Here is an 8738-nt window from a genome sequence, read left to right as displayed (position 1 = left end):
ATAGTTTTGAGTTTGGTAGAGTCATACTCATATAAATGGATCTAGAACTAACTCCTAAAAGTTGAAAACAACTCACCAAGCAGGAAATTGAGTAGAATTAACTCCTAAAATGTTGAAAATAGACCTAACAAGCAGGGAAGTGGGCTGACTGAGTCATTGTATGCTTACATATCTAGTGAGTAGAAACGTAGAATAATTAGTATAGGTTTCTAGATATTAAGTTAAGAACTTGACACCAAATGACCTGTAGCTGTAGGGATCTTAGTGGTCCATTGTAAACGGGCAATTGCATAGGACATAAAATGGGGAGCTGTCAATAAAATTTTGTGGACAGTACATGTATTTAAAAATGAATCTAATATTTTATATAATCAAGAATTGCTATGTTACATGTTTGAACTTCATTATAATTATTGTTTTTTGTTATTATCTTCATATAATACCATTCCTTTATCTTCTAACTTTTTTTAATGAATTTCTTGTTCATTTGCAAAATTTTCATCTAATTTTATGATATTGCTCGCAACAAAACTTATCAAAAGATATTCTTAAATGAGATTGTACTAATTTTTCTATTCTTATTTTTTTTAAAGCTATTCATATTCATGTTGCAAAATACCCCCCTAAAGTTTGGAGGTGTTTAGATTTTACACTCTAAAATTTCAGAATTTGAATTTTACTCCTTGAAATTTTGTTATGTTTGCATTAGTAGCCCCCAATCCATATTTTCTGTTAAGTGCCCCATAAGCTTGTGGTGCATATTTAGTTCATCTAATAAAATGATGACATCATTTTATTATACCATGTCATTTTAAATTATTTAATAATTTAAATTTTTTAAGCTACAAAAATAATGGGAGCATCATTTTATTGGACAAACTAAGCATGCGTGGCAAGTTTGTGGTACTTAACAAAAATATGGTTGGATGGGTAGCTAATGGAAACATAATAGAGCTTCAAAGGGTAAAATTTAAATTTTGAAATTTCAGGGTGTATAATCCAAACATCCCTAAACTTTAGGGGTGTGGTTTGCAAATTTAGCTTTAAAGATTAGTATATTAACAACATAAATCATTCCTAATCACCCAATTTTGCCACATCGAAACAAAGGCTAAAGAGGTGGTTTAGAGAGAGAGAGAGAGAGAGAGAGAGAGAGAGAGAGAGAGAGAAGAATCATTACACAAAATTGCAAAATCTAAGACATCCAAATACTTAATAATAAATTCATCACTCCAATACTTAACAACATATATCATTCCTAATCACACTCAATTCTGCCACAACTCAAAACAAACACCAAAAGAGGATGAGAAAGGGGTTCCCAAAATAATTACACAAAACCTAAGACATACAAATATTTATTATCCCAATAGTTAACAATTATTTCATCACTCCACCCATCTTGTCTCCTTGAAATGAAATTGCCTTCTACTTAGAATTCTTCCTAGTTATTATGACGGTAGGAACTATCAAATCATCCAAAAATTGCCTACCTATAGATTCCTTCATCATGAAGACTCTAATCACATCCTCTGGTTTTATATCCACATTTGATTTGAAGGAAGAGATATTCTCTGGCTTGAAATCTACAAAAGGCTTATGTATCTCTGCTCGTCCAATTAATTTCTTGCATTCTTTGATTTCTTCCTCCATTTTGCTTATCTTAGCTTGCAATGCCTTTGTCTCAACTTCATTACCCCCAGACTTTATTTCGTTACGGAGAGATTGCAAAACAATCTTATAAAATGACCATCCACCTACAAATACAGTAGAAACACAAGAAGATTATGACAAAAGAACAATATGTGGTAGGATAATAAGGATTTGGTTCTCCTGGATCATATGTAAACTTATTTTACTTGTACAAAAGACTAAAATAATAATCTGTCCCATAGCACACAATTCCAATCTTGATATAAATGGTGGTCAAATTGTTTTAATATGATTCAGTTGCTACAAGGCTTGTAGCAAAGTATTCAATGCAATTCAAACTTAATGTGAATGTTGACATCTTGTATGAATATCTGGTGAGAGGGTTATAGTACATTTGTGTTAATGAATAATGTACTCTGAATATCTTCTCTACATATACATGTGAATCTCATCATTTACATTATTAATCAAGGAATTATGATAATGGCCATGAAGGATATTTTACTTAATGACGTATGAATTCCAAAAAACTAAGCATATAAGTATTTCATTTGAGATGCCAAGAGCTTTGTAGCTCAATTGACAATTCTTGGTGTTTATAACGGAGATGTCCAGTGTTTAAATTTACCCTCCCCCAACTTTTGAATAATCAAAACAAATAAAAATAATATTTCACTTAAAATTGGTGTAGTTTGTGTAAATCCAATTGATTTGATATTTGCGAACTTGATAGTTATGATAAATAGGCCTTTTCACAAAAGAAGTTTTCTAAAATCAAAATTATTGGATTCATTTAAAGTTCTTGCTTCATTATATACATACAATTAAGAATTAAAAGGGTGTAATACATTATCCTTCAAGTATTGAGAAGTTGAAATATGGGTGTATTGCATTCAAGAATGGAAATTGACATGTTCAACATGTAATTTTTTTAATGAAGGAACCCAAAAAATCCCAGAAAAATAAACATGGTGGCTAAGCACTTTGTGAAAATAAAGAGTCTAGCCATAAAGCCAAAAAACCACTAGACATCCCATGTGTTAAACCTCACAATTCTAAATTGTGAATTTTAAGTTCAGGAGATTTATATGGTTGTTGAAAGGGATAAGTGACTTAATAAGAAGAGGAAGTGTATGTTTATATGATACTTTGATCATATTGTGATAAAAGATTACAACGTATTAATTCATCCATGATAAGTAGAGACCATATCTTTCTCGAAAGCACCATGTAATTCCATGAGAAGAACAGTAACATAAGTATATATGCTAATCAAGAAACCAAAAAGTAGCAAAAGGTAAGATAGAAGAGCCTAATGGTTTTTCACCCAAAAACCTTGTAGTTTAGTGGCATTTCTCGATCTCCTTTATGAGGAAAACCAAGGTACAAGTCCCCCTCCCCCACTTTCAACAATCGAATTATCAAATAACCTAATGGATTTTCACTTCAACAATGTTTATAAAGGTGGAAAATGCCTAGCGCCATATAACCAAATGTATGTAGAGTAATGATGGTGATGAAAATAGGTGGTTTGACAAACTAATTACTATCTATTATTTGATTGACTAATCCTTCATATTGGAATGGGTAAAGAGTTCTCCCTTGCAGCTTGTCATTCTCGCATAAATAGTGGAGAAAATTTTCATGAATACAAAGTAAATGTACATGCATCAACAAATGCAAATGCACCAACCTAAAAGTAACTTTTATCAAATTTTATCAATAAGTGCAATATTGAATATTGTAACTATTGGCAGAATCCCATTGTATATCAAATATTTTCATGCGCACAATACCACTCTATATCTATTATCGAATATCTTTTAACCGCATAATACCACTGCCCTATATCATGCTGTTGCAAGAATATGTAACTGTCTTTCCCAATTCCTCCTCTTCAACAAAAATTTTAATCTTGTTATCTCTAGAATTTTTTTAGTTGATTTTTTTAATATTTATCAATTTTCATTCAAATTTGAGTCTATACAGTATACATTCAAAATAATGTTCTTACTTCACTATATCAATGCTAAATTCTTGATTATATCTAATACTATTTAATCTCACTAAAGTACCAAGAACTAGGATTTTTATTATTATTATTTATTAATCATTATGGACAAGTTAGAACTGTTAGAGATATATATTACACATATTAGCCCAATGTAATAGGCCCAAGCCCATTCCTGCCTGTACTAGTAGTCTAGGGTTTAGTCGCCTATATATACTCATGTTAGGGTTCATTGTAACACAGGTTATTGTACTACACTCTCATACAATAAAAATGTAGCCCTTAAGGGATTCCTCCGTGAATGTAGGCCGTCAAGGCTGAACTCACGTAACCCTCGTGTTCTCAATGTTCCTCTTCTATGCTTCCTCTTACACATCTCAATGCTAATATTTAACATGGTATCAGAGCCAAACTTCGTTCTTGGCATCAAACAAATATCTCTAGCAAACAAAGAAGATTCTTACGTGCACACTGCCAACAAAAGTCAACACATGCTTGTCTGTTGGATCTAGACTCCACAGCATCTCGCAGCCACCATGGCTCACTGCTGGGTCCAGATCCTCAAGCCCATGCAATCCGTGCCTCTCCCTATCAGATCTGCGCAAATCCAAGCCTCGCCTGACGAAACCAACCACAAACGTGTTCCAAGATCTCTCGCGACCAAAACCCAGAAATCCGGTCAACCAAAGCCTTTCCACGCGCCTCCACGCGCCGCAGAAGCATCCGGAAAATTCCCACGCGCCATCTCAGATTCATCACTTTCAGATCGTCTTCTTGGTACACGCGCCACCATGAAGGCCTCCTCGTCCACCGATCTACTTGGCCTGAGAATCTGGTGGTCATACGACGCTTCACGCACCACCACGCGCCACCTGGGTTTCTAGTTGCTCCTTCACGCGTCGGTAAACAGTGCACGCTCCTGCCACGCGCCGACTATTTTGCTGATGTCATCTGACGTCATATGATGACGTCATTAATCCACGTCAGCAGCCACGCAAGCATGTCCACGTCAGCCCTAGTCCACGTCAGCAACACGTCATCAGCCACGTCAGCAGTGTCGTCTCGTCAGCACCACGTCACCTAGCTGACCGTTGACCGGACCAACCCGACCCGGACCACCCGGATTTGACCCGTGAGCACTTTGACTGTTGACTTTGACTTTTGCGTTGACTTTTGATCAAAAGTCAAAATTTCCAAAAGGGCCTATTTTGCTCAGTTTTTCGCGTAGATTCCGATTTTGGCCTCCGTTTCTTCATTTGAAACTCCAAAATTGGACATTTGGCACATTCTTCATTGTGGTTTCTTCAAAGGCATTCTTCAAGGCATCTCCAAGTGATCTTCTCATGCTTATCCAACCTCAAGTCTTCATCGAGCTTCCGCCTTAAGTTTGAGGGAGGGTGTTAGAGATATATATTAGACATATTAGCCCAATGTAATAGGCCCAAGCCCATTCCTGCTTGTACTAGTAGTCTAGGGTTTAGTCGCCTATATATACTTATGTTAGGGTTCATTGTAACACAGGTTATTGTACTACACTCTCATACAATAAAAATGTAGCTCTTAAGGGATTCCTCCGTGGATGTAGGCCGTCAAGGCTGAACCCACGTAACCCTCGTGTTCTCAATGTTCCTCTTCTATGTTTCTCCTTCCGCATCCACTCTAGCATACACAATATGGTATAACACATTGCATCAATGCTAATATTTAACAAGAACTATTTATAAATTGATCAAAACAAAACAAGCCCTCCTTGCAAGCAAGAACTGTGGCACTTTTAGCGAAGTTGGCCGCAATCTGACCGATCTTGGAACGGGCTTCCTCGTCTTGCATGGACTAGATCACCTTCGTCCTAACAGCGTCATCAACCTTGGCAACAGCAGCCCGGCTGTAACCATAAGAGCTCGAACACCACCCCTTCACAGCCGTTAGATCAGGTGCGTTTTGTATCGCCGAATTGCTTGTAGAGGAAATATAATCCCAAATCCCCATATCAATCTTTCACTCTCAATCAAAAGAAAAGGCAGAATGTGAGTGAAGCCTTTAAGTCTACTTCATGAAAGAAGAATGCAGTAGCTAAACAAAATATGTACAGAACACAACTTATTTACTGCATGAAACCATCATTCAATTTAAATATTTAGTAGTTTCAAAAATTGCTTCACTAGTGCTCATTGTGGCAATTGGCACAAAACTCTTAACCTAACCATTGAAATTTTGGAACATGAGATGTAACCTTCCTTTCTTTGAAGCATATCATGTTTCCCTGGAGGGGCAAGATGTACGTTTAAGCGTGACCAACGTGCAACCAGAATTGGCAATGGTAATGAGCTACATGAACACCAATTGCACAGAATAATAACCGAACATTCTCAGTTTCCCACCCTTGGACAGGTGTAATGAAGATAACAGTCCACAAAAATTTCATTTTTACCATGCAAAGGCTTGTACCTTACGGAAAAGTGTAACAAAATTCAGGTCTCTTTTGCAGAGCAAAATAGTATTGCCAGATTCTGGCCAACAAGTGTATTGATTAAGCACAGGGTTGGAGATTAAGATTAGAGAAAGTAACATAGACACACAAACAAAGACACTCATACCAAAAATACGGGTGGAAAGTGAAAAAGGTTAGAACTTGATGGCAAGAAAGTTAGTGGCAGTGCAGATGAAAAGGCGACCAAGAAGGGGGGAATAGAAAGAAAAAGCAAAAGAACATAGTGCATATTCTAGATCATGATAGAATCATTGAGAAACTTATTAACAATTTTTTTAATAGGTAAGAAAAACTGTATTAAGAGGAGACTACTTACATTAAAAAAATTGAAGTAGCCAATTAAAAAAATATGTACAGACAACACAACGACAACTCCCAAACCACAACGCCAAATCCAAGCCGATCACCTATCCAATCTCACCATCTACCTTCGCACACTAACACACTCAATATCCATATGACATTTTAGATTCTTCCGTATCTAGCTCTAATTCCCTTCAAAATCCCAGACCCATTTGATCAAAATATCAACAAAAACAAGAGTCTGTTGGTTGGTGATGGAAAAAAAAAGGGATAAAAAACACTCCATAGCATACAGATCAATTGGAACTGAGCCCATGGCGAATTCAACATAACAAATAGTTGGATGGAACTGATTAACTGACGATTGAAGATGGATTTGCTCTGTCTATTGAGACAATTAATAGATTACACTAGTCGTTTTTTGAGAATGTCTATACAACCAATCAAGTTGTGATGAAAAAAACCAAAGTTGAATCATATGTTAAGATAGAACAAGAAAAAAATAAAATAATGAATGCATAAAAATATAAACTTAATCCAATTTAATTATGCCTAACATCTTGATGAATACTCACCCAAAAGGAAGGCTGGTTGGTAACACAGAAAGAACATAGAAGCAGGGAGAATATTGTGGTGACATCTTGGTGATAGGAATATCTACAAAAGATATCTACAATCACTAAACATTAGATCCAGAGATATAGACCGCGTCTTTCCAGGGTACACCGGAACTTTTTTAGTTTTTTGAGATATAACTTAATTACTGCATAAATCCGTGATCCATGTTATATATTTAGTAGTTCAGAAATGTACACCACTTTTGGACGCTTGTTGCCAAGCCTACCTTTTTTTTTCATGAATGATGCTCTTAAACAAAAAATATTTTAATTACAACACTCTCCTTGAGTGTAGATTTACCAATATTTCTTCTTAATCTAGGAGTATCCTTTGGTCTAGAGGGACACAGTTAACTGAGGTTAAGTGGGGACTGGGGATGGTACTAACATTCCAATTGACCATTTCTTTTGCCCAGTTCCAGAGCTGGGAACGAAGGCACAGAGGCTGAGAAACTTGCTTGTGTGACTGATCAGATGGACAAAACCTCTGATCTTGGAATCAGCAACTAGTATTATCCGTGTATGACACACCTTTGCCAAACTCTATTGAAGTATTCTGGCCTTATACTAAGTTAGGTTCTTACGAGGCTAGGGTGGGATTTTGTTACATCCCAAGGCCTAGGATAGAACTTGAAAGCTTTAAGATCCCCTGCAAGATTATAGTTTTAGCATTAAAAATCATTGCTGAATGTTGTGCCTATGAGGGACATTGTTGTTTCTCACAGCTGTCCTCTGTGTAAGGCTTGTGAGGAAACTCATCTTGGTAATAAATAGAGAATATATTAGAGTCCATAAAAAAAATTACAAACTAATTAAAAAAGCATGAGTCGTCTAATCTAATCACATAAATATCTAAAACCAAATAAAAAGAATACAAATTTCATATGCAAAATCCCATCCAAGGTCTTACCAGTCCTCTCTCTCCAAAAACGAAGCCAAATCCCCAAATTAGCAACAAATGTTTAGAATTTAGACTGATTGACTGTAGTCATGCTACTGCTCTTACAAAGAAAAAAAAAACACATGAGTAGCCAAGAAGATAATTGGAAGCAACCGTTCTTGCTAAAAATGCTAAACTTTTGGTTGGAAGAAACTAAGAAATGTAGAAGCAAGTAAGGAAGCAATTGTTTGGACTACATAAATGGAATCACCTACTTTAGTGGAAGATGCTGGTGGGGTAATGTTGATTTGTGGAGGTCAAAAATTGGATGACTTGCTTGTCTATTAACTATATAAAAAGTGTCAATGCTGCTACAATATTTTGTACTGTACATTTTGGTTTGGTGAGTCCTTCTTTTTTGTCCGTTTCTGGAGGGCTAAACTCTGCTATCTACACTTCACAATTATTGATGTGCGTGAATGCGCTAAAGCACTATAGCTACAGGGCTTTGGTTTCGTGAACCACCTTTTTTTTTTCTCAAGTTTTGAACAGTAACTATAGTGCCAAGTGGCACTGTAGCTACAATTATTTTATTTTATTTTATTTTTTTCAGTAATCGGTTTGTGTTTTTTTTTTTCCAAGTTTTGAACAGTAACTACAGTGCGGCACTGTAGCTACCGTAGCTACAATTATTTTATTTTATTTTATTTTTTTCAGTAATCGGTTTGTGTTTTTTTTTTTTTTTTTTTTTTTAAATATTTATGTAAGTTGGTATATATATTG

General features: G+C 35.7%; 1 long non-coding RNA gene across 1 annotated transcript; it reads right to left on the bottom strand.

The window, feature by feature from the left end:
• Positions 1-5426: 5426 nt before the first annotated feature.
• LOC115955325 lies at positions 5427-8286 on the bottom strand. The gene is made up of 3 exons (XR_004084097.1): positions 8231-8286; positions 7986-8071; positions 5427-5667 (listed from the first exon to the last, which is right to left on the bottom strand). It is a non-coding gene; the product is annotated as an uncharacterized LOC115955325 (long non-coding RNA).
• Positions 8287-8738: the final 452 nt, after the last annotated feature.

This window comes from Quercus lobata, chromosome 8, assembly GCF_001633185.2.
Source record: "Quercus lobata isolate SW786 chromosome 8, ValleyOak3.0 Primary Assembly, whole genome shotgun sequence".
Classification (NCBI taxonomy): domain Eukaryota; kingdom Viridiplantae; phylum Streptophyta; class Magnoliopsida; order Fagales; family Fagaceae; genus Quercus; species Quercus lobata.
The sequence above is the reverse complement of the archived record's forward strand: the minus strand, read 5'-3'. Positions and strand labels throughout refer to the sequence as shown.